This window comes from Electrophorus electricus, chromosome 13 (assembly GCF_041902795.1).
Source record: "Electrophorus electricus isolate QZ-2024a chromosome 13, ASM4190279v1, whole genome shotgun sequence".
NCBI classification, from domain to species: Eukaryota; Metazoa; Chordata; class Actinopteri; order Gymnotiformes; family Gymnotidae; genus Electrophorus; species Electrophorus electricus.
Genome location: NC_137509.1, coordinates 1,892,501 through 1,916,940, shown reverse-complemented (window position 1 = coordinate 1,916,940; position 24,440 = coordinate 1,892,501).

Genomic DNA, 24,440 nt, shown 5'->3' with positions numbered 1-24,440 from the left:
GCAAACCATAGACTCTGCCATTTAACCCACAGACATTCAACCCATGGTCTTGTTTTTTTTTTAATGTATTTTTTCATTGTGTTCATTGTGAAGCTTGCAGCTTTGCTTGGAAATGTGCGATACAAATAAATGTTCACCTACTTACTTTTTTCTTACTAACTAAAACTGTAAAACACTATGTGTGGGCCAGCAGATTTCTGCAGCCTCTGTTTAAAAGTATCCAGATCATAGGTGGGTAGTCCTGATTCCAGAAAAGTTCATTTTCATTATTTTGTCCCAGTTAGCTCAATTCAATAGGTAAGGTTCCGTAGTGAGATGAAATCATGGCGGGATTGCCATTGTCTGAAATAGAGCCTGCAGTCCTCAGCTTTTGTCAGAACTTGCAAGTCTGTCTTCCTACGTTTGGATAGCGAGAAGCAAGGATGCATGAAAACAGGTGTGTCCGCTAACAGCAACTGATACTGTCATTTCTTGGCACCATGCTAATCTACTGTCTGAAATGCATGAGGGGAAATCTCTGAGCAGCACTCATGACCTACAGGCCTTCGCATTTAGTCTCATCAGATGTGCTCGGAGCTTCTCCTCTGATCCACACATACAGACTGGCTGTGCTCCTCTGATGTCCATAGTCTGATCCATGATTGGCTACGCTCCTTTGGTGGTCACAGACTGACCTGCGATTGGCTATGCTCCTTTGGTGGTCACAGACTGACCTGTGATTGGCTACGGTCATTTGGTGGTCACAGACTGACCTGAGATTGGCTATGCTCCTTTGGTGGTCACAGACTGACCTGTCATTGGCTACGCTCATTTGGTGGTCACAGACTGACCTGTGATTGGCTTCGCTCCTTTGGTGGTCACAGACTGACCTGTGATTGGCTATGATCCTTTGATGGTCACAGACTGATCTGTGATTGGCTACACTCCTTTCACGATCACAGACTGATCTGTGATTGGTTACACTCCTTTGGTGGTCACAGACTGATCTGTGGTCACTGACTGACCCAGTTTCTACGTTTATTCGCTGTCTCACCACCAGTTACCGCATCAGACGCACCATTTGAAAGGGATACTGAGTGTTGTTTTCAGAAGACAAGATCGGAATGCTGATCAGTTTGTAAACCATTAGAGACTTTGCTGCAGTGCTGTTTATTCCGGGTGCTAATTTATTCCAAGGATTTGAACCCTAAACGGAATTCATCTGAGGGCTGTAACATGTATTTGGCCAGCATGGTAAGTGATGCTGTTGGAACCAGCATGGTCCTTGGAGAGCGGAGCTTTCTAACAGGACTGTTCAGGGAATTTTTTTAAAAGTTGTCATCTGAATTAAGGCCAGCCGCTTAATCATTTTTCAAGCCATTTTGTTTACACCAGCTTTAATGTTTATTCATGAGGTGATATTCTTTAACATGTAATAAGATTCTTTAATGTGCAATAAAGAGATCCAAACACTTTATTGTTGGAGTACATTGGCAATCTTTGGGGGCTACTAATTATAAGTTTTGAAGAGATCTCATGGGAGGTCTTCTAATTTAATTATTTACAGTATTTACATTTAACAATGACAACAAGTGTAAACAACATAACTTTAAATCCAGACACCCTGTAGAGTACACACTAATTTATCTGAAGTTATTAGCTTGTTTATAAGGTTCTGCGTTAAGTTCTGAAGATATAAATAGTTGGTTCTGTATTTGATTGGTTGAGAAGCATTTTAACGGTGATGATATTTGTGATAACAGCACAGGTTTATCAACACCAGAACTGTATCACCCCCAGAGATACTTTGCTAAGCGAAAGCTTGCTTACTTACCCACCCCTTAGTTGTGGGAAATGTTGGATGACTTTTACAAGATAACGTTTGACCTACAGCCACTTTGGTCAGACTCTGAGGGAGAGTTTGACCGCAGACACGACAAATTCTGATGTGCCGTTACGTTTATGTGGACTGCAGTGATGGCAGGACAGTTAAACCCACAGAAGCCACAGAGGCCACAGAGGCCACAGAGGCCACAGAGGCCACAGAAGCCACAGAGGCCACAGAGGCCACAGAGGCCACAGAGGCCACAGAAGCCACAGAGGCCACAGAGGCCACAGAGGCCACAGAAGCCACAGAGGCCACAGAGGCCACAGAGGCCACAGAAGCCACAGAGGCCACAGAAGCCACAGAGGCCACAGAGGCCACAGAGGCCACAGAAGCCACAGAGGCCACAGAGGCCACAGAGGCCACAGAAGCCACAGAGGCCACAGAAGCCACAGAGGCCACAGAAGCCACAGAGGCCACAGAGGCCACAGAAGCCACAGAGGCCACAGAGGCCACAGAGGCCACAGAAGCCACAGAGGCCACAGAAGCCACAGAAGCCACAGAGGCCACAGAGGGGCAAGACTACTGGTGTGGTGCCGACACGTCACACAGAGCGACCTTTCACTCGAACTGCACACTGAAAGAAAGGGTACAGACCAACATACACAAACAATGCAATAACTTCAATAACTCAGGCCTACCCTTTTGTTCTTAATACATTTTTATTTCTTTTACTATTCATTTTATCTTATTGTCACTTATTGTCACTTTAAACTCACATTTTAAACGAATATTTCTTGGTAGTGTTGTTAGCCGTTTATACTGTGAAGCAGACAGTTGTTACTGTTGCATATCAATGAGATATTTGTTGTAGAGCTACTTCTTGGCAGAAGGAAATGCCAAAATTAGATTAGATTAGGTTATATTAGGTTAGTTTAGATTATATTAGATTAGATTAGTTTAGATTATATTAGATTAGATTAGTTTAGATTAGGTTAGATTATATTAGTTTAGATTATATTAGATTAGATTAGGTTAGATTAGATTAGATTAGATTAGATTAGATTAGTTCAGATTAGATTACATTAGAATAGTTTAGATTGGATTATATTAGATTAGTTTAGATTAGATTAGTTACATTAGATTAGTTTAGATTGGATTATATTATATTATATTATATTATATTATATTATATTATATTATATTTAAACTCTGTAGGCCAGAAGATCTCCAGGAGCCAATAGAGGAGTATCTATTCTATATATATAGAGGAGTATCTATTCTATATATATATAGAGGAATATCTATTCTATATATAGAGAGGAATATCTATTCTATATATATAGAGGAATATCTATTCTATGTATATAGAGGAATATCTATTCTATATATATAGAGGAGTATCTATTCTATATATATATAGAGGAATATCTATTCTATATATAGAGAGGAGTATCTATTCTATATATATATAGAGGAATATCTATTCTATATATAGAGAGGAATATCTATTCTATGTATATAGAGGAATATCTGTTCTATATATATAGAGGAATATCTATTCTATGTATATAGAGGAATATCTGTTCTATATATATAGAGGAGTATCTATTCTATATATATATAGAGGAATATCTATTCTATATATAGAGAGGAATATCTATTCTATATATATATAGAGGAATATCTGTTCTATATATATAGAGGAATATCTATTCTATGTATATAGAGGAATATCTGTTCTATATATATAGAGGAATATCTATTCTATATATATAGAGGAATATCTGTTCTATATATAGAGAGGAGTATCTATTCTATATATATATAGAGGAATATCTATTCTATATATAGAGAGGAATATCTATTCTATATATATAGAGGAATATCTGTTCTATATATATAGAGGAGTATCTATTCTATATATATATATAGAGGAATATCTATTCTATATATAGAGAGGAATATCTATTCTATATATATAGAGGAATATCTATTCTATATATATAGAGGAATATCTATTCTATGTATATAGAGGAATATCTGTTCTATATATATAGAGGAATATCTATTCTATGTATATAGAGGAATATCTGTTCTATATATATAGAGGAATATCTATTCTATGTATATAGAGGAATATCTGTTCTATATATATAGAGGAATATCTATTCTATGTATATAGAGGAATATCTGTTCTATATATATAGAGGAGTATCTATTCTATATATATATAGAGGAATATCTATTCTATATATATATAGAGGAGTATCTATTCTATATATATATAGAGGAATATCTATTCTATATATAGAGAGGAATATCTATTCTATATATATAGAGGAATATCTATTCTATATATATAGAGGAATATCTGTTCTATATATATAGAGGAGTATCTATTATATATATATATATAGAGGAATATCTATTCTATATATAGAGAGGAATATCTATTCTATATATATAGAGGAATATCTATTCTATATATATAGAGGAATATCTATTCTATGTATATAGAGGAATATCTGTTCTATATATATAGAGGAATATCTATTCTATATATATAGAGGAATATCTGTTCTATATATATAGAGGAGTATCTATTCTATATATATATAGAGGAATATCTATTCTATATATAGAGAGGAATATCTATTCTATATATAGAGAGGAATATCTATTCTATATATATAGAGGAATATCTGTTCTATATATATAGAGGAGTATCTATTCTATATATATATAGAGGAATATCTATTCTATATATAGAGAGGAATATCTATTCTATATATATAGAGGAATATCTATTCTATATATATAGAGGAATATCTATTCTATGTATATAGAGGAATATCTGTTCTATATATATAGAGGAATATCTATTCTATGTATATAGAGGAATATCTGTTCTATATATATAGAGGAATATCTATTCTATGTATATAGAGGAATATCTGTTCTATATATATAGAGGAATATCTATTCTATGTATATAGAGGAATATCTGTTCTATATATATATAGAGGAGTATCTATTCTATATATATATAGAGGAATATCTATTCTATATATAGAGAGGAATATCTATTCTATATATATAGAGGAATATCTGTTCTATATATATAGAGGAATATCTATTCTATGTATATAGAGGAATATCTGTTCTATATATATAGAGGAATATCTATTCTATATATATAGAGGAATATCTGTTCTATATATATAGAGGAGTATCTATTCTATATATATATAGAGGAATATCTATTCTATATATAGAGAGGAATATCTATTCTATATATATAGAGGAATATCTATTCTATATATATAGAGGAATATCTGTTCTATATATATAGAGGAGTATCTATTATATATATATATATAGAGGAATATCTATTCTATATATAGAGAGGAATATCTATTCTATATATATAGAGGAATATCTATTCTATATATATAGAGGAATATCTATTCTATGTATATAGAGGAATATCTGTTCTATATATATAGAGGAATATCTATTCTATGTATATAGAGGAATATCTGTTCTATATATATAGAGGAATATCTATTGAACATTTTAAAACACTTTCAAGGGCACTTCCCACAACGCTTATTCATCTGTTTTTCAATAAATATCCCACTCACTGCAGTGACCTAATATATGCACAGATTTGCTTAAATACAATGTTTATTCTGCTAAGCATTCTGTTTTATTCTTTGTCTAAACTCTTGTTTAGTTTGATCAGATTTTCATATTATCCCCTTGACCCTGAGGAAGCAGTAATACTCCAGAACTGTTCAAACCAGAAGTGAAAAAGAACTGAGCTGAACGTTTGGTACCCTGACATGAGCTGAACGTTTGGTAAACTGAAATGTGCTGAACGTTTGGTACCCTGACATGTGCTGAACGTTTGGTACCCTGACATGTGCTGAACGTTTGGTACACTGACATGTGCTGAACGTTTGGTACACTGACATGAACTGAACATTTGGTACACTGACATGAGCTGAACGTTTGGTAAACTGACATGAGCTGAACGTTTGGTACACTGACATGAGCTGAACGTTTGGTAAACTGAAATGTGCTGAACGTTTGGTACCCTGACATGTGCTGAACGTTTGGTACCCTGACATGTGCTGAACGTTTGGTACACTGACATGTGCTGAACGTTTGCTACCCTGACATGAACTGGACGTTTGGTACACTGGCATGAGCTGAACGTTTGGTACCCTAACATGTGCTGAACGTTTGCTACCCTGACATAAACTGAACGTTTGGTACACTGACATGAGCTGAACGTTTGGTACACTGACATGAGCTGAACGTTTGGTACACTGACATGAGCTGAACGTTTGGTACACTGACATGAGCTGAACGTTTGGTACACTGGCATGAGCTGAACGTTTGGTACCCTAACATGTGCTGAACGTTTGCTACCCTGACATAAACTGAACGTTTGGTACACTGACATGAGCTGAACGTTTGGTACACTGACATGAGCTGAATGTTTGGTACACTGACATGAGCTGAACGTTTGGTATACTGACATGTGCTGAACGTTTGGTACCCTGACATGTGCTGAACGTTTGGTACCCTGACATGTGCTGAACGGTTGGTACCCTGACATGCAGAAACCTTTAACGGGTGCACAGTAGCTCGTTCCAGAGCCATGCAGGAAGTTGAGAGCTTCCACTGATACAGAGTCGTGTTCCTATGGTTATAGGTTCCTTTTTTCCTTAAGGTCAGCATCTTCTACAAGACACACTCTGAAGTATCCATTACAAGGTTTTTCTTCTCTAATTCGATAAATACTTGCATTCCTCCCAGGTTTATTCTAATAGTTTTATGCAACAGCTGTTCCACGGCAGCTCTGCAGCTGTCAGGGCTTACGCTGCTAACGAGTGAGCGGAGAGAGAACAGATGAACCCAGAGATGACATGAGGAAGGAGAGACTTGGTCGTAACTCTAAAAAATATCATTCTTCTCCGAGCCGTACCAGCGGCTGGGATCTTGTTATTAAAATGAAAGGAGAGTCAGATTAAACAGAGGGTCTCAGATCATACAGAGGAGTTATGGGTAAGACAGAGGGTCTCAGATCATACAGAGGAGTTATGGGTAAGACAGAGGGTCTCAGATCATACAGAGGAGTTATGGGTAAGACAGAGGGTCTCAGATCATACAGAGGAGTTATGGGTAAGACAGAGGGTCTCAGATCATACAGAGGAGTTATGGGTAAGAAAAGCCAGTGGCATGTAATAACGATGTAGGCACTTACGGACGCTGTTGAATGTGTGCCAAACATGGGAATATTGAAAGCAACAAGTTCAATATGAATATATTATACAACGTGAACATATAATACAGATCACGTGTGAACTAACTACTTCATGGTTGTGCCAGTGTTTATCCAATAAAATAGCCATCACACTGGTCAAAACTTTCCCATGGGTATTTGTTGAAGTGAATAACGATTCCTTTAGGGATCAGTATTCCCATCACCTCGGTGTGTCCTGTGGGGATAAACCCCCTTGTTTTTCCATGACGTCACACTGATGTTCCTTTCTGCATGAATGATGGAGCCCCACATCAACTGGCCAATCAAATTTCACGCTCATTCCCAACTTAACAACAAAACATGCTCTCATTGATCTCATGCTCTCATTGGACTCTCAGCTGAAATTTCTCCAATATCTAAATTACCTGCTGAAAGAGCCCGACTCACCTCAGCAGAACAGCCAGAGGCACAGGCTACAGAGTTTAAGGTTTCAGATTATAATTCTATAAGATGATCTGTGTGAGTCCCACTGGCTGCTTGTCAAAACACTGCAAATGCCCAATACTCACGCAGGTCAGAAGAAGCAATAAGAATGTCTTCATGGCTTCATCTGATTTTGTAGGTCACACACCAGGTGCATGAGAAGGTCCAGAGAAAAGAATCATTTGTTAAAAATACTGCATAAAGAAAAGCGTTATTTTACGAATAGCATTAATGTACAAATCTGGTCCACTCGTAGAGATGAGGAAGATTTCAAACTGGACAAATGCCATCCACGTTGGAGATGATAAACAGGGACTTTTTCAGCCATCGCAACCCAGCAGAATCTGGATCCACGGTCAGGTTAAGACTTACAGGTGGACACAACGTTGTGTGCGAACGTCCTGATTCTTATGTCCAGCTCCTCACACACTGCGTGCCTCGCCGGACTGCCCGGTCAGCCTGTCAGCCAGACAGCCAGACGTCCGCCAAAGTCAACACTGCAGAGTCCAGAACTATTTTGGTGCGCTGTCAGTTCAGAGGGAGCCTCCTTTAAATGAGTGGGGTTGGCCCTGGGGCCAGCTGGCCCGGGCAGAGAGGGGAGGGCGAGTCACAGAATCCCCCACTTTGGGACAGGCCTTTTAATCCCAAGAGATGACCTTTGTCAGGACACTGGGAGTCCTCAAGCATCCAGGTATTTTATGACACCATTGAAACACCCTTGAGGAAGCAGGGGTTTTAATGGAAATGATATGCACTGTGTCATCTTTAAATTTACATAAGCAAGCAATAATAATAAAGACTTAGTTTACAATGATAATGCCATTGTTGGTCTTTCTGGTGTGAGTCTTTATTAGGTTTGTTGTTATCAGGATACCTGTAAAAGATTTAAAGATGCTCGGCGGCAGTGTGCAAATAGATATAAGTGAATAATAAAGAGTGTGTAATCGCCAGTAAGATGTATGAGAACCCAGCGCAGTCTGAGAATGACCGACACCACATCAACCTCACCTCCAGTGTAAACTGACCACGACATGAAAGCAGGGGCTCACACTCTGTGTGGTGCAGTGGAGATTCTTCCCCGACTTCCTGCATGACCCCAGCGTCCATGGCTCACTACTGCACAGCACCTGTTTTGTTCTAGTATGCACAGGTCAGAAGGGGTTTAGGACAGACATTAAATCTGGCCAGTATGCGTTCTCGTGGCAGGAAGGGGTGTGCGTATCTGACCACTGGTCCAGTCCTCGAGTTATTGTGTGCTGTCCGCATGCCACTGCAATGAACTTCCATTTAATGAGCATCCATTCTGGAAATCTTTGAAATCGCAAGGTCAGCTTGTGCATTTAGCTGTTAAGGATGAAGACTGAATGAAGTTAGAATTCTGGCAGTGAGTGTTTGGGTGATTTTGAAGCTTCTGTCTGTCCAGGCCAGGATGGTCTGTTTCAGGGATTACTGCACAAGCTCCGTTCTTCTGTCAGCTGACGTCAGTTAGTCGGTGAACAGTAGGTCTGACTTCACAGCCGTGAGTATGAAACCAGGAGAGCAGGACTGGCTACTCCCTAACACAGAAAATCTCAGTCATCTACACTGACATCTAAAAATGTCCTTCTAGGACAAGAACTAGGACTCTCCTCTCTCTGTAGATTGAACGATCCGTAATCGGTCGGGTTGATCAGAGCAGCTCGGCCTTGCTCTGTCCTGGACAGCCGAGGGTTCAAGCGCAGCGAGACATGTCAGGCGTAACGGAGGAACTCCACTACAGGGTGACACCAAGACCCCTGAGATCCGCGAGGAGACCCTGACCTGAGCCTCACTCTCCAGTCTAGTCACACATCAGCACGCACACAAAAATGGATTTGTGTGCTTATGAATGGGTCTTCATATAAGAAAGGTCTTCATATTTCTACAGCAAAGTTAACATGAGCTGGAGGTTACTGTCTTGTGTTACTGTCTGACAACGCTGTCATGTTCCTGCCACTGTGCTTGAAGGAATAATTTGTTATCTAAAGTAAATCTCGGGGGGAAAAACCCATTCAGCATATAAGAAGGAGGTGCAAATCTCCGCTTGGGTGACTGTGATTCTTGCTTGCACGGCAGAGAACTCCTGCTCTGGTGCACGGCTCGTTCTGCAAACCTGTTCATTTATTTATCTGTTCACTCCGTGTGGCAGGCTGAGCTCATCATACCGCCTAACTGTGGGACTGGGAAATGGAGCCAGATGAAGGCCAGGTGCAGACTGTGTGAATTTGCTGTCACAGACAAATTATTTGGCCTCAATGACAAGATGAGAAAGAGAGCGACAGAGAGAGAGATTTTTTTTAGACTTCACTATAAACTTTATTAAACAATTACAATATACAAGCACACAACATTCAAACACACCTTACTTTTTGAAAAAGGAAAAAGAAAACTCCAAAAATCACCAAAAATCAAAATCACTGCCTTATCTTTTGAGTACAAAACAATATTTTTAAAAGTAGTCAGATCATAGCAGAATAAAACAATACTGCTGTCAGCCTGGACCTCAATACTGCTGTCAGCCTGGACCTCAGTCAAACAATTCCTACTGATCGGCACGGTCATCTTAGATCACCCTGAAATGACATTTAAAAGTTGACATTGTGTTTTATTCTTCTGTATATAAAGCGTGCTGATGTAAAAACAACACCAGACCGATCAAAGATCATTACTAAGAGGCTAAACAAAGACGTCACCCTGGGACAGTCCATAAAACGGTGAAAAACTGTTTCCCTCAATGCAGACACTCGGGACTCCTAGCTGGCTTTAAAACTGAAACAAAAGCATTAACCGCTACTACACCATGCAAAATTCTCCACTGTAAATCACAGTAAGGCTTCGTCCATGGTGGTTTATAGAGCGCTCTCCATGCTGGGCTAAACCCTTCCGCCAGAGCAAGTTTTTTTGCGCCAAGGGGTATGGATCCTGCCATTTAGTTTATCCTTGTTTAATACTTTAACACAGGCTCTATAGAGGGTCTCTCAGACACCTCCTCTAAGGTCATGTTCTCAACATCAGATAACTGCAAAAAAAAACAGCTCTCGCAGTTCCCAAGGTGAGGCGATAGCGACAACCTAGGGAATGTTTTGTGGGCCCCGCCAACACTCCTAGCGCTGTAGGCGGGGTTAGACCGCTGTAGGCGGGGTTAGACCGCTGTAGGCGGGGTTAGACTTGGGCAGAACACACACTTCATCTGTTAATGTGAATCTCCATTTACACACGTCAGTGGCTCCCCTGCCCACATCACCCAGCTAAGGACCCGCTAGAGTCCAGAGTCCAGCGCTGCACTGGGTTCTGTCCAGTAAAGGGGCCAACCCACTAGTGATGTCCAGGCCAGCTCCTCCAAACAAAGCTTCTCTCAGGTACCAACACTGAGCTTTAAAAAGTCCAGAATAAAGAGGTGGCAGATTTTGTGAGGGCAATGTTTTAGTGTCCATTAGGAACAGAGACAGGTCCATATCCCAGCCCCCAAGTGTACGAAGCATCGCATAGGCCAAAGGTCTCAATACCAGGGCTGCCGGACCAATGAGAAGTCTCTACAAGAACTGAAGAGAAAAGGCTGCAACCCTGCCGACAAGGTGTACAAGCCCCTGTCCGCCGTCTTCTTTAGATAAAAACAATACACTCTGAGGGAGCCAGTGTAGCTTGTCCCAAAAAAGTCCACTACTGTCCGGTCCTGGATGCTGGACAGTAGACCTGGAGAACAGTCTAACCACCCTAAACTGAGCCACCAAGAAGACGCTACCAGGATTGTTACAGATCAGAGCCGTCCGCTATATGACAGTCGAGACCGTGTCCAGTTCCACCAGTCAAGTCGAACTTTAACTTTCTCTAAAAATCTGTCCCAGTTTTTCTTTTCAGTGTGTGTGTGTGTGTGTGTGTGTGTGTGTGTGTGTGTGTGTAGGAGAGACAGAGAGAAAGAGATTCATCTTTTAACATTTTGTGCATTACGCTTTTTTAACCTCAGCCATACCTGCCTTCCATAGTGCTGTTCACCGCTCTGCAGACTTAATTATTTCAAATTTTTAACATTTAAAATTGAATTGTTGAATTGTGTGTATGTTCTTTTTAGTTTTAAAGAGCGATAAGTAATTTATGCTTAAATGGTTGGAATGGGTTTTATTCATCCTGTATCTGTAAACCTCTAGACATTGTTGGAAATACAACCTGACCGTTCCCATTTGTTAAAGATAAAGAAGCCTGCTGTCATTACTGTGGATGCACATTGAACAACAAGCACTGTTTTACTCTCAGAATCACAGGCTGTGCATTTACATGCATTTCTCTGCATCTTTCTGAAGTATCTTTTTTTGCACTTTTTGATGCTTTCTCCATTTTGCACTCAATGCTAAACTAATATGTTCGCGCTTGTTGTGACGCGGTTTATCTTGGGAGAGGCCTCCCGATGGCCAGTCCATGCCAGTGGGCCACTAGAATGAAACATCCAGGTATTATGAAAATGTGAAGAATCACTGGAAAATCGTTCAACTACCGTGGTGGTAGTGTGCCACGGGCTTCGTGTTGCTTTATGGTGACCTGCTATTTTCGCTTGTTAGTCCTTTTTGTGTTGTTTACACTGCTTAATAAGAGCGTTTTTAATGAGAGTAAATGGCAAAGAAGCCTTGCCCACCTGATTGGCTCCTCCTAGCGTCCTTTCCATCATGGTTACGCTGTCTCGTATTAGTTTTGCTTCCGTGGTTCGTTAGTAGCACCTGTGTCTTGTTTAACTCGTGTTCGTTCATGTGTTTAAACCCTGCCGTGGTGCCCGTGTGCAGTCCATGCCTGTGCGTTAATCCTAGCCGCTAGTTGCGTCCAAGATTCCTGTTTCTGCTGCCTGTTTGTTATCTCTGGGCTTCGTTGTTTGTTCTTATCATTGCTGTTTCATCGTGTTTTGCTTCATTTAGTTTAATCATGTATTTCCGTGCTTTACGTATGAGTTCTATGACCCTGAACTGTTATACCAATAACAATTCTGGATTTGCCCATAATTAATCTCGCTCTTCTTTGCAAATGCGTCCGCCTCTTTACCGCTCAACGTTACACCACCAATGCTATAATAGTTTTATATGCCTCTACAAAGCTCTCAGTAAACGTATGAAAGTGCTGTTCTATGCACAGACATAAGTATCTTTGAATCACATCATAGCAGCTTGGTGGTAGTGGTAACTCAGTGGTGAAGGTCATCAACTTGTACTGAACTGGTACTCACAAGGTTTCCAGTTCCAGTCCCACTACTGCCAGGTTTTCACTGTTGGGCCCCTGAGCAAGACCCTTAACCCTCAAGCTGTATTCAGTCAGATAAATGCTGTAAAAATCAGAGGTTCTGACTAATTCTTGCTTAAATGGCTCATGTTTTATTGGCGTTTGTTGCATTTTACTGGACTATGTACCACCAGAATAGAATGACTTGACCTACAGCTCAACACTTCTTCCTCTACAGTTTCCTTTTAATTCTCTTTTTTCTTGTTTCTATAAGCTAGCGCAGAAAGAACCACTTTAGCCAATTGTTCAGGCTGCATCTTGGCGAGATAGAGCTACATTTCTTGTGTGCATTCTGTGAAAAAAATGGTATTTGTGGACCAGACACTCTGCATCAGGGCCTCCTCAGTTGAAAGGTCATGTAGTGTGTGAGCCTCATCTGTGGTGGCTTGTGTAGTGTCTGTGGTAGCTCGTGTAGTGTGAGAGGGCTCATTTGTGGTGGTTCGTGTAGTGTGAGAGTCTTGTCTGTGGTAGCTTGTGTGGTGTTTGTGAGCCTCATCTGTGGTGGCTTGTGTAGTGTCTGTGGTGGCTCATATAGTGTGTGAGGGCTCATCTGTGGTAGCTCGTGTAGTGTGAGAGGGCTCATTTGTGGTGGTTCGTGTAGTGTGAGAGTCTTGTCTGTGGTAGCTTGTGTGGTGTTTGTGAGCCTCATCTGTGGTGGCTTGTGTAGTGTCTGTGGTGGCTCATATAGTGTGTGAGTGCTCATCTGTGGTAGCTCGTGTAGTGTGAGAGGGCTCATTTGTGGTGGTTCGTGTAGTGTGAGAGTCTTGTCTGTGGTAGCTTGTGTGGTGTTTGTGAGCCTCATCTGTGGTGGCTTGTGTAGTGTCTGTGGTGGCTCGTGTAGTGTGGGAGGGCTTGTCTGTGGTGGCTCATATAGTGTGTGAGTGCTCATCTGTGGTGGCTCATATAGTGTGTGAGGGCTCATCTGTGGTGGTTCGTGTAGTGTGTGAGTCTTGTCTGTGGTAGCTTGTGTGGTGTTTGTGAGCCTCATCTGTGGTGGCTTGTGTAGTGTCTGTGGTAGCTCGTGTAGTGTGGGAGGGCTTGTCTGTGGTGGCTCATATAGTGTGTGAGTGCTCATCTGTGGTGACTCGTATAGTGTGTGTGAGGGTTCATCTGTGGTGGCTCGTGTAGTGTGGGAGGGTTCATCTGTGGTGACTCGTATAGTGTGTGTGAGGGCTCATCTGTGGTGGCTCGTATAGTGTGTGAGGGTTCATCTGTGGTAACTCGTATAGTGTGTGTGAGGGCTCATCTGTGGTGACTCGTATAGTGTGTGTGAGGGCTCATCTGTGGTGACTCGTATAGTGTGTGAGGGCTCATCTGTGGTGGCTCATATAGTGTGTGAGGGCTCATCTGTGGTGGCTCATATAGTGTGTGAGGGCTCATCTGTGGTGGTTCGTGTAGTGTGTGAGTCTTGTCTGTGGTAGCTTGTGTGGTGTTTGTGAGCCTCATCTGTGGTGGCTTGTGTAGTGTCTGTGGTAGCTCGTGTAGTGTGGGAGGGCTTGTCTGTGGTGGCTCATATAGTGTGTGAGCGCTCATCTGTGGTGACTCGTATAGTGTGTGTGAGGGTTCATCTGTGGTGGCTCGTGCAGTGTGGGAGGGTTCATCTGTGGTGACTCGTATAGTGTGTGTGAGGGCTCATCTGTGGTGACTTGTGTAGTGTGTGAGGGTTCATCTGTGGTGACTCGTATAGTGTGTGTGAGGGCTCATCTGTGGTGGCTCGTGTAGTGTGTGAGGGTTAATCTGTGGTGACTCGTATAGTGTGTGTGAGGGCTCATCTGTGGTGACTCGTATAGTGTGTGAGGGCTCATCTGTGGTGGCTCATGTAGTGTGTGAGGGCTCATCTGTGGTGGCTCGTGTAGTGTGTGAGGGTTCATCTGTGGTGGCTCGTGTAGTGTGTGAGGGCTCATCTGTGGTGGCTCGTGTAGTGTGTGAGGGCTCATCTGTGGTGGCTCGTGTAGTGTGTGAGGGTTCATCTGTGGTGGCTCGTGTAGTGTGTGAGGGTTCATCTGTGGTGGCTCGTGTAGTGTGAGTGCTCATCTGTGGTGGCTCGTGTAGTGTGTGAGGGTTCATCTGTGGTGGCTCGTGTAGTGTGTGAGGGTTCATCTGTGGTGGCTCGTGTAGTGTGTGAGTGCTCATCTGTGGTGGCTCGTGTAGTGTGTGTGAGGGTTTATCTGTGGTGGCTCGTGTAGTGTGTGAGTGCTCATCTGTGGTGGCTCGTGTAGTGTGTGTGAGGGTTCATCTGTGGTGGCTCGTGTAGTGTGTGATGGTTCATCTGTGGTGGCTCGTGTAGTGTGTGAGGGTTCATCTGTGGTGGCTCGTGTAGTGTGTGAGGGCTCATCTGTGGTGGCTCGTGTAGTGTGTGAGAGCTCATCTGTGGTGGCTCGTGTAGTGTGTGAGAGCTCATCTGTGGTGGCTCGTGTAGTGTGTGAGTGCTCATCTGTGGTGGCTCGTGTAGTGTGTGAGGGTTCATCTGTGGTGGCTCGTGTAGTGTGTGAGGGTTCATCTGTGGTGGCTCGTGTAGTGTGTGAGAGCTCATCTGTGGTGGCTCGTGTAGTGTGTGAGAGCATGTCTAGACAGTACTCTTCCCACAGTCTTTTCGGATTTCGGTGGCTGTGTGCGACAGACACGGTGGAGGCTAGATACATGTATTTAATGTTATTTATCTGACAGCCTAAACCCTCTGAGGTCTACCACAAAGTGTGTAATATGAAAAAGCTCTCATAATACTATAGCAATTCAAATATAATATGTATGCAATGCTATACTGTATATTAAGTTTATATACGTCTGTGTGTGTGTGTGTGTGTATGTAACTCAAGGCGCATCTATCATGGTTAGACCCTCCCTGTCTTCTGTTTCCATGGTTTGCCTGTCGTGTGTGTTACTTTAGTTCCAGTCCTTAGTTTCATTTTCTCCGCCCCTCGTTTGGTTTTCCACGCCTGTCATTGCTTTCACCTGTTCCTTGTTTCTAGTCTTGTTAGGTTCATGTATTTAAACCCTGTCTTGTTCCCTGTGTCTTGGCTGTTCATTGTTTGGTTGGTTGTACTGAGGCTCATAGTATTGTTTGTGTGAATGTTTGGCTGTTTGAAAGTCTGTACCTGTAAGATTGTACTTGGAGCCTTTGTGTTTATCCTAGCCTTCCTGTTTGCTAGCCTCTGTTATCTTCCCACGTTTGCCTTCGTGTGCTTTTGTTTCTTTGTCATGTATGCCCGTAATCTCCATGTTGGCTCGATGACTCTGTAGTATTCTGACTGCAACTCTGGATTTACCCCTAATAAATCTCACTCTTCTCCGACACATGTCCGCCGCCGTACCGCGCACCGTTACAGCATCATTATAGCAATCAGGAGAAGTCAGGACTCTCTCCTCTCATGTGTGAAGTGTTTGTAGCAGCATCAGTTTTTAAAGGCCTAACTAACTACCCAGAAATCCCCGTCAGGTTTGTTACAGTCAGAAAATCCATTAAATGTGCAGACATGGAAAAGCCTGGAGTCGTGTGTTTACTGCCACTGCCTAGTGCATGCTGCTTATCCACGCTGCCCGCTAAGCAACTTAAGCCGTGCGTGACTGCAACTGCCAGTGTTTGCAGCTGCGCTATTAGACACCTGTGCAAACATGGCAAACGTTTGGCCTTCTATCTAATGAAGGAAGTTAGGAGCATGCCTACAGATCCTCGGACTGGCTCTGCTCTTCCTGACATAATGCTCTGCTCATAGCCCCACCTACCACAGAGTTCCACCCTCTCCTTAACCCCAAAAACCCAGCCATATCATAATGCTCCACACATAGCCCCGCCTACCGCAGAGTTCCAACCTCCCCTTAACCCCACCCACCACATAGCTCCCTGTTCTACTTGGAGATTGCATTCTTACTGGAACTTACTGGGACTCAGTTTCAACTGTTCCAAGCATCAGAACTGCTCTGTGTCCTGCTGAGAGAATAATTATCACCAGACGAGACTCTGAGACCTTTCTCAGAAGGACAGTAATATTTAAAGAGAAATTCATTTTAACGATGCACATGCCTTACTGAAAAACCCACATGGGTATAAGCCGCTGAAGGGGGGGGGGGGGGGTTCACTCTGGTCTGGAGCAGTGCGTGAACACTGGTGATGCATTCACACTTGTCTATGAGCAGCACTAATGGCAGGCCTCAGGGGAAGCAACACCAAATCTGTGACAAACCAAATCAACGTTTATTCAAACATCAGAAAAACATTACGTCTAGTGATAAATTCAACAGTGTTTAATGCCAAACTGTTTAAAGTTTCATTTGCTTTTATAAAATATCTAACAGATGTCAGAGTCTTGGTAAACAGATCAATAACTAGGGCACTAAACAAATGACACGTGGCAAGACCTTCAGTTGAGGTCTTCACTTTTCATCGCTGTTACAGTGTTTGTTTAAAGAGCACTCCACAATGAAGGTGAGGGAGTGGTTAAGGTACTGGACTAGTAATCTGAAGGTTTCTGGTTTAAGCCCCAATACTTCCAAGTTGCCACTGTTAGGCCCCTGAGCAAGACCATTAACCCTCAATTACTTAAGTTGTGTTGGATAAAAGAGTTAGCTAAATGCCGTAAATGTATTGGCCGTAACTAGAGCTGGAGGCAGAAGAGGAGTGCCTCATGTCCTGGGCACTAACACACTAACAGGTAGAATAGAGGAAGCTAGACAACAGCTCCTACAGTAAACATGCAGCACATCTGGTCCTTTTTCATATTACATCAGTGAGGTTTAACCTCATTTCACATAAACGCAAGATTTTTTTCATTCTATTTTGTTAATTCGTCCACTTGTGAAAGAATCTGTAGACTCGAGGGACTGCTCTCATCAGAAAATCTTAGCTCTCTCTCTTCCACAGACTCTGCGTGTGTACTCCCAGGATCTGTCATGGAGACTAATGTCTTGTGCGGGCTTCCATCCTCTAACTTCACCCCTAAGAAATGGACGTCTGTTGTTTGTTTGTATGTCAGTGGCATCAGTAGAGGTGTGTGTGACATCTCGTGGGTGTATGTCAGTGGCAGATGTAGAGGTGTGCAGATTCTTCTGCCTTGGGTCTGGGTTAGGTTCTGAGGGTTCTTCTGACCTGGGTCTGAGTTAGGTTCTGAGAGTTCTTATGCCCTGGGTCTGGGTTAGGTTCTGAGGGTTCTTCTGCCCTGGGTCTGGGTTAGGTTCTGAGGGTTCTTCTGACCTGGGTCTGAGTTAGGTTCTGAGAGTTCTTATGCCCTGGGTCTGGGTTAGGTTCTGAGGGTTCTTCTGCCCTGGGTCTGGGTTAGGTTCTGAGGGTTCTTCTGACCTGGGTCTGGGTTAGGTTCTGAGGGTTCTTCTGCCCTGGGTCTGGGTTAGGTTCTGAGGGTTCTTCTGCCCTGGGTCTGGGTTAGGTTCTGAGGGTTCTTCTGACCTGGGTCTGAGTTAGGTTCTGAGAGTTCTTATGCCCTGGGTCTGGGTTAGGTTCTGAGGGTTCTTCTGCCCTGGGTCTGGGTTAGGTTCTGAGGGTTCTTCTGACCTGGGTCTGGGTTAGGTTCTGAGGGTTCTTCTGCCCTGGGTCTGGGTTAGGTTCTGAGGGTTCTTCTGCCCTGGGTCTGGGTTAGGTTCTGAGGGTTCTTCTGCCCTGGGTCTGAGTTAGGTTCTGAGGGTTCTTTTGCCCTAGTCACCTCTTGGCTATATGTGCAGAAACAGAGAAACACACAGACACACACACACGCACACACACACACACACACACACACACACACACACACACACACACACACACACACACACAACTCTAGTGCCAAATGGCACTGAAGGTATAAACCAACAGAGGGAAAGAATTTGGCAGAGTAAGTGTGTGAGGATTTATTGCAAGGATGGAAATCATGATTGTTAACAGCTGAGAGGACAAGGAAGAGGGAAAGGTTAAAATGTCTAGAGAAATCTCCAGAAAACCTCCAGCACCTGGGAGACAACGACTGGCGGTTTCAGGACTGACCAGGGAAAAGTGGCACGCCACATAAAAGTGCATGTGGAATGATGAGAGAGACAGAGAGAGAGAGATTTCAGATCTTCCCACTGGAAAAATAGGACAGGCATTTTCTCAGGTCAGGAGACTATATATGGACATCTTCAGCAATGCACTGGGGGGGAAAAGCTTTAAGGCAGATAGACTACTCAGTTTTTGATCATGGGAAGATGGACCTAAACATCTGATATTTGCATGAGATATCTGAGAAATGACTGTGCTTTAGATGGCCAGGAGAGTTCTGCGTTAATTGGCCAGGAGAATTCTGGGGTTGTCCTGAAAAATGGGGCAGAATCCTCTCGTGTAGTGTATGTGAAAGACTGAGACATGCATCCTGGATCTTGTAGCCATGAAGGATCAATTACCATGTAGAATTGAGGTGGAAATTTGCCAAGAATCTGTGGCGAAGAACTAAATGTTGTGGGTATATGGTGAAAAGAAAATATATTCAAATAATTCTTGATCTTATTTTGTGATTTTAATTAATTATGTTCTGAGACAAAGATGATAGAAAGACATAAAGTGAGAAAATGAAGAGCCCTCGATTTCTGAGGATGGGGAGACGGATCTAAACATCCGAGAGCTGTGAAATCTGAGACGTGTCTGTGACCAAGAACAGACAAAAACCAAAGAGTTTTGAGAATTTTGAATAAGAAAAGTCTTAACTCTCAATCTGAATTTGAAATGTCAGAGATTCAAAGGAAATCTCATCTTGAATGTTGCTTTTCCATGAGAACTCTGGTCCCCATCTGGCAGACGATGCACTTCCTACGGAAAACAAGCAAGGCGCCTGTGTGCCGAATGAAGGGGAGTCACAGCTGAGAACCCAGTAGCCAATGAGCACGTAAGAAAAAGCATCCTGCAGTTATACGGCCAGTCCGTCCCACAAACACCACTGGAACAGATGTAGCCCCCACTGGTCTCAGCCTCATCCTCCACTGTGAGGCGCTCTTTCACATGAACGCTTTGGAGACTCGGGGTCATCGTTTTCCCTGGTCTTCGTCCGTTACTCGTGTGCCTTGTAACGGTGACCCACCACAGCTCCACTTATTTGCTTTTCACAACAGATGGTGTCACGTGGAGGCTTATCCAGGTTCACAACCCCAGGGCCAGCAGAGCTACAGAGATCCGTAAGGAAACCCCCACCCCCTACAGACTGCACCAGATTTGAGAGGACCGCCCGTTGTATGTTCCAACACGTGGAGCGCTGGCTTGTCTGAGTACGGGCACTAGGGGTTTCTGGGAAGTTGTGATGAAAATGAAAATGAAAAACCCAACATCTTATATGGGTATTAAAGAGGCAAGGCCCCAGGCAACCTGTGTGGACCACCAAGTCTATGGTTGAACACAGGGTCAGAGATCAGTGCACCCTGCACTCACGCAACGCCAAAGAGGAGATTTGCATTTGATTTGTAATATTTATTTAACCACAAGCTTTGCCTGTGTAAAAGGTACTGCTTAATATATTTTTGATTCTATAAAATATGCCAATGTCCTTCCTGTGTGTTGGATAATTAGCGGCGTAGGAGCAATACGTCCAATACATCAGGTGGGGATGGGAGCCCCATGCCTTGCAGATGAATAAAAGCTTCAGAACTGGTAGGTTCTGTGTTGTTTCCATGGAGAATTGCTGACAGCCTGATGCCATAAAACATGACAGGGTAACACTGAAGGAACAGGGGGGTGCTTGACCCAGACTGGCGCATGCACTTGGAGGACTCAACAACCCTTTCATGAGAAATAGGATTTCTTTACTGAAATTTCCCAAGACATTCATAACCTCCCGTGACACACCATTTGTTGTTTATGTAATGAAGTTGTTTTGTATGAAAGTGTTATCTATTGCATTTCCTTAATTGCATGTGAAAAATACAAGACATGCCGTGTTTCATTTGGAATAAAATGTGAAGTGCCTTGATTTTCAAAGTTGTGTGAGACATCTGTTACTTAGTAAGGGCATAAAAAGAAACTTTAGATCTGGTTAGAAAAATACCGTCCTGTGTGGGGATGATGGGAGGTGGAACACTGCTGCTGGAAGGAGAACCAATCAGCACGGAGGACCAGATGTGACAGACCACTGCTGCTGGAAGGAGAACCAATCAGGACGGAGGACCAGATGTGACAGACCACTGCTGCTGGAAAGAGAACCAATCAATCAACATGCAGGTTATTTAATGTTAGCTATCAAGAGTGAATCATTCTGAAAATATTTTGTTTTGTTAAACTGGTGCTTTATTAGAATAATAAAAAAATAGTTTCTAATATATAATTAATACCAACAATTCACTCCTAAGCCCTACAAGGGTGTGTTCTTGTATAACAATAACATGATTATATAATATGCATTCAGTCAGTATTTAAGCATCATTTATTGTTGTCTTGAAGGATTTTGAAAGATTTAAGTTCTCAGAGCACCCTCTATGCTCCTCAGCTCATACACCATGCTTATATGATGTATACACCATGCTTATATGATGTATGACGTTTGCATGGCCAGGACCCAGTAAAGGGCAAGCCAATAAATAATGGCTCCCTCAGAGCCTGGGAAAGCAAAACTCAGCCTGCTCAGACCAAACCCTCCCCAGACTCAGCACAGCTGGCTTCCAAGCACACGCTCCAGCCGAAGGGTCCAGAAAGGTCCAGAAAGGTCAAGATAGTTAAGAGGGTCTGAGCAAAAAAAAAACAAATTACCCTCTTGATAGAAAAGATTCAAAATGATGGTTTAAAAACAAACATTTACAGCACACTGAAGTCTCTTACCATGGCTATTCTAAATGATGAAAGGGTTACTCTAAATGGTGAACAGGTTACTCTAAATGATGAAAGGGTTACTCTAAATGGTGAACAGGTTACTCTAAATGGTGAAAGGGTTACTATAAATGGTGAAAGGGTTACTTTAAATGGTGAAAGGGTTACTCTAAATGGTGAAAGAGTTACTGTAAATGGTGAACAGGTTACTCTAAATGGTGAAAGAGTTAGTCTAATGGTGAAAGGGTTACTCTAAATGATGATGTCACGGAACGCTCGCCTCCCCCGAGTCACGTGGTTTGGCCCACCATGTGCAGTGGGAGGGCTGTCTTGTTTGTAACCGCACCTGCACACACCTGCACCCTGTTTGTCTAAATGTATATAAACCCATGCTGGGTGTGCTGGGTGTTGGTTATTGTAGACGTAATGTCTGAATGTAACGTGTTTGTGTTAGATGTATTCTTGTGTATCGTGTTTGTTTACCGTCAATCGTGTCATGTCCATGTTTATTGTTTGTAATACGTGAGTGCTGCTGTCGTTTATGTTAATAAATGTTCGTCCCAGTCGGTGGAGTCTGTGTGTCCTGCCCCTCACCCTACGGCACTCGGACGGCCACACGTTACAGGTGAAAGGGTTACTTTCTTACTTAAAACGGTGGAGCCATTTGGTGTTACAGGCACCAGACACGTCTCTCATCACCAGCTCATGTTTGGCTTCTCCTGCAGAACACGCGTGCATGTGCGAATGTGACTCTGTCGTGCACAGCTCCACTCTGAGCAGATACGATCACACAGTCATACATGTGCACCTGTCTGCACTGAGGCCGAGCAGATTAAGGACAGCGCTACTCAGAGGTTCTGAGTTCTGAGGTTCTGAGGACAGCGCTACTCAGAGGTTCTGAGTTCTGAGGTTCTGAGGACAGCGCTACTCAGAGGTTCTGAGTTCTGAGGTTCTGAGGTTCTGAGGACAGCGCTACTCAGAGGTTCTGCCCCCATGACAACTCATCACTCAACTCCCAGATGTGTGAAACATACAAACAGTGATGTTGTGTTTATAGTGAACTCAGATAAACAAGACGGTTAACAGGAAGTGAGTTACACTTAAGCGAGAATAAGGCTGGAGCATGGAAGCTACTTTACCATGTCATCATTGTGATTCATCGCACATCAGTCTTTTCTTCACCACTGGAGTGAACCAGGGGACTGTGGGTAGAGAAGATTATTTTGAGCAGAGATGCTTCAGTGATGGACGAAGAACTCTCCTCAGATCATACTTCCTCCTGCGTGCTTTGATGCAGACATGTACTATACATAATCCAGAATATCAGACAGGACGATGAGTCTCGGTTCCTCTCAAGGTTTCTTCCTCGTGCTCTGAGGAGGTTTTCCTCCCCACTGTCCCTTGGCTTGTTCACTGGGGGCTTGGACTCAGACATGTGTAAAGCTGCTTTGTGACAAATTCTGTCGTAATAAGTGCTACATAAATACATTTTGATGTTTGAATTTTTAATATTAATGTTCTGGAATCTTCCCTCTTGACCTATTCAAGGCCCCTGGACAGTCCAGTGCATTTTTGCTCCAGCTGTGTTGAGCTTTGGAGTTGGGAAAATAGCCTACACAAATCCTATCTAAGACACCAATTACACCTGTCACCACTAGCCAGAGGGGCCCGCCCACTCACACGCACACACACACACACACACACACACACACACACACACACACACACCCCTTGGGCTTCTTCCATACTGAATCCCCTGAATACTAAACACCTGTTCACATAATCACCTTCACATGTGCCATGTTCTATTCTCAAGCCCACAGGTGCTACCTCCAGTGCTTTCACAATGCCTGACCGAGCCTTCACTACCGAGCCATTACTGCCTGACCAAGCCGTTACTGCCTGACCGAGCCTTCACTACCGAGCCGTTATTGCCTGACCGAGCCGTTACTGCCTGACCGAGCCTTCACTACCGAGCCGTTACTGCCTGACCGAGCTGTTACTGCCTGACCAAGCCGTTACTGCCTGACCGAGCCTTCACTACCGAGCCGTTATTGTCTGACCAAGCCGTTACTGCCTGACCGAGCCTTCACTACCGAGCCGTTACTGCCTGACCGATCCGTTACTGCCTGACCAAGCCGTTACTGCCTGACCGAGCCTTCACTACTGAGCCGTTACTGCCTGACCGAGCCGTTACTGCCTGACCAAGCCGTTACTGCCTAACCGAGCCTTCACTACTGAGCCGTTACTGCCTGACCGAGCCTTGACTACCGAGCCCTTACTACCCGACTGAGCCGTTACTGCCTGACCGAGCCTTCACTACCGAGCCGTTACTGTCTGACTGAGCCGTTACTGCCTGACCGAGCCTTCACTGATCCCTGTGTCTCACTCCCTGTGTCTCATCCCCATCACAACACTCTTATCAGTCTGCTCTTGAAAAGGTGTGTTATGGGGTGGAATTTGAATCTGAATGTGAAGTTTGTGTCTGTATGTCATAGGTGTATGTCATACATCATATTAGTTGCGCTAAGATGTCCTACATGATGTCCTAAGATGTCACACAAGATGTGGATATAAGACTGATATAATGTAGACATCAGACTGATATAAGACGGATATAATGTAGGTATAAGACTGATATAATGTGGCTATAAGAGTGATATAATGTAGATATAAGACAGATATAATGTGGCTATAAGACTGATATAAGACTGATATAATGTAGATATAAGACAGATATAATGTGGCTATAAGACTGATATAATGTGGCAATAAGAATGATATAAGACTGATATAATGTAGATATAAGATTGATATAATGTAGATATCAGACTGATATAAGATTGATATAA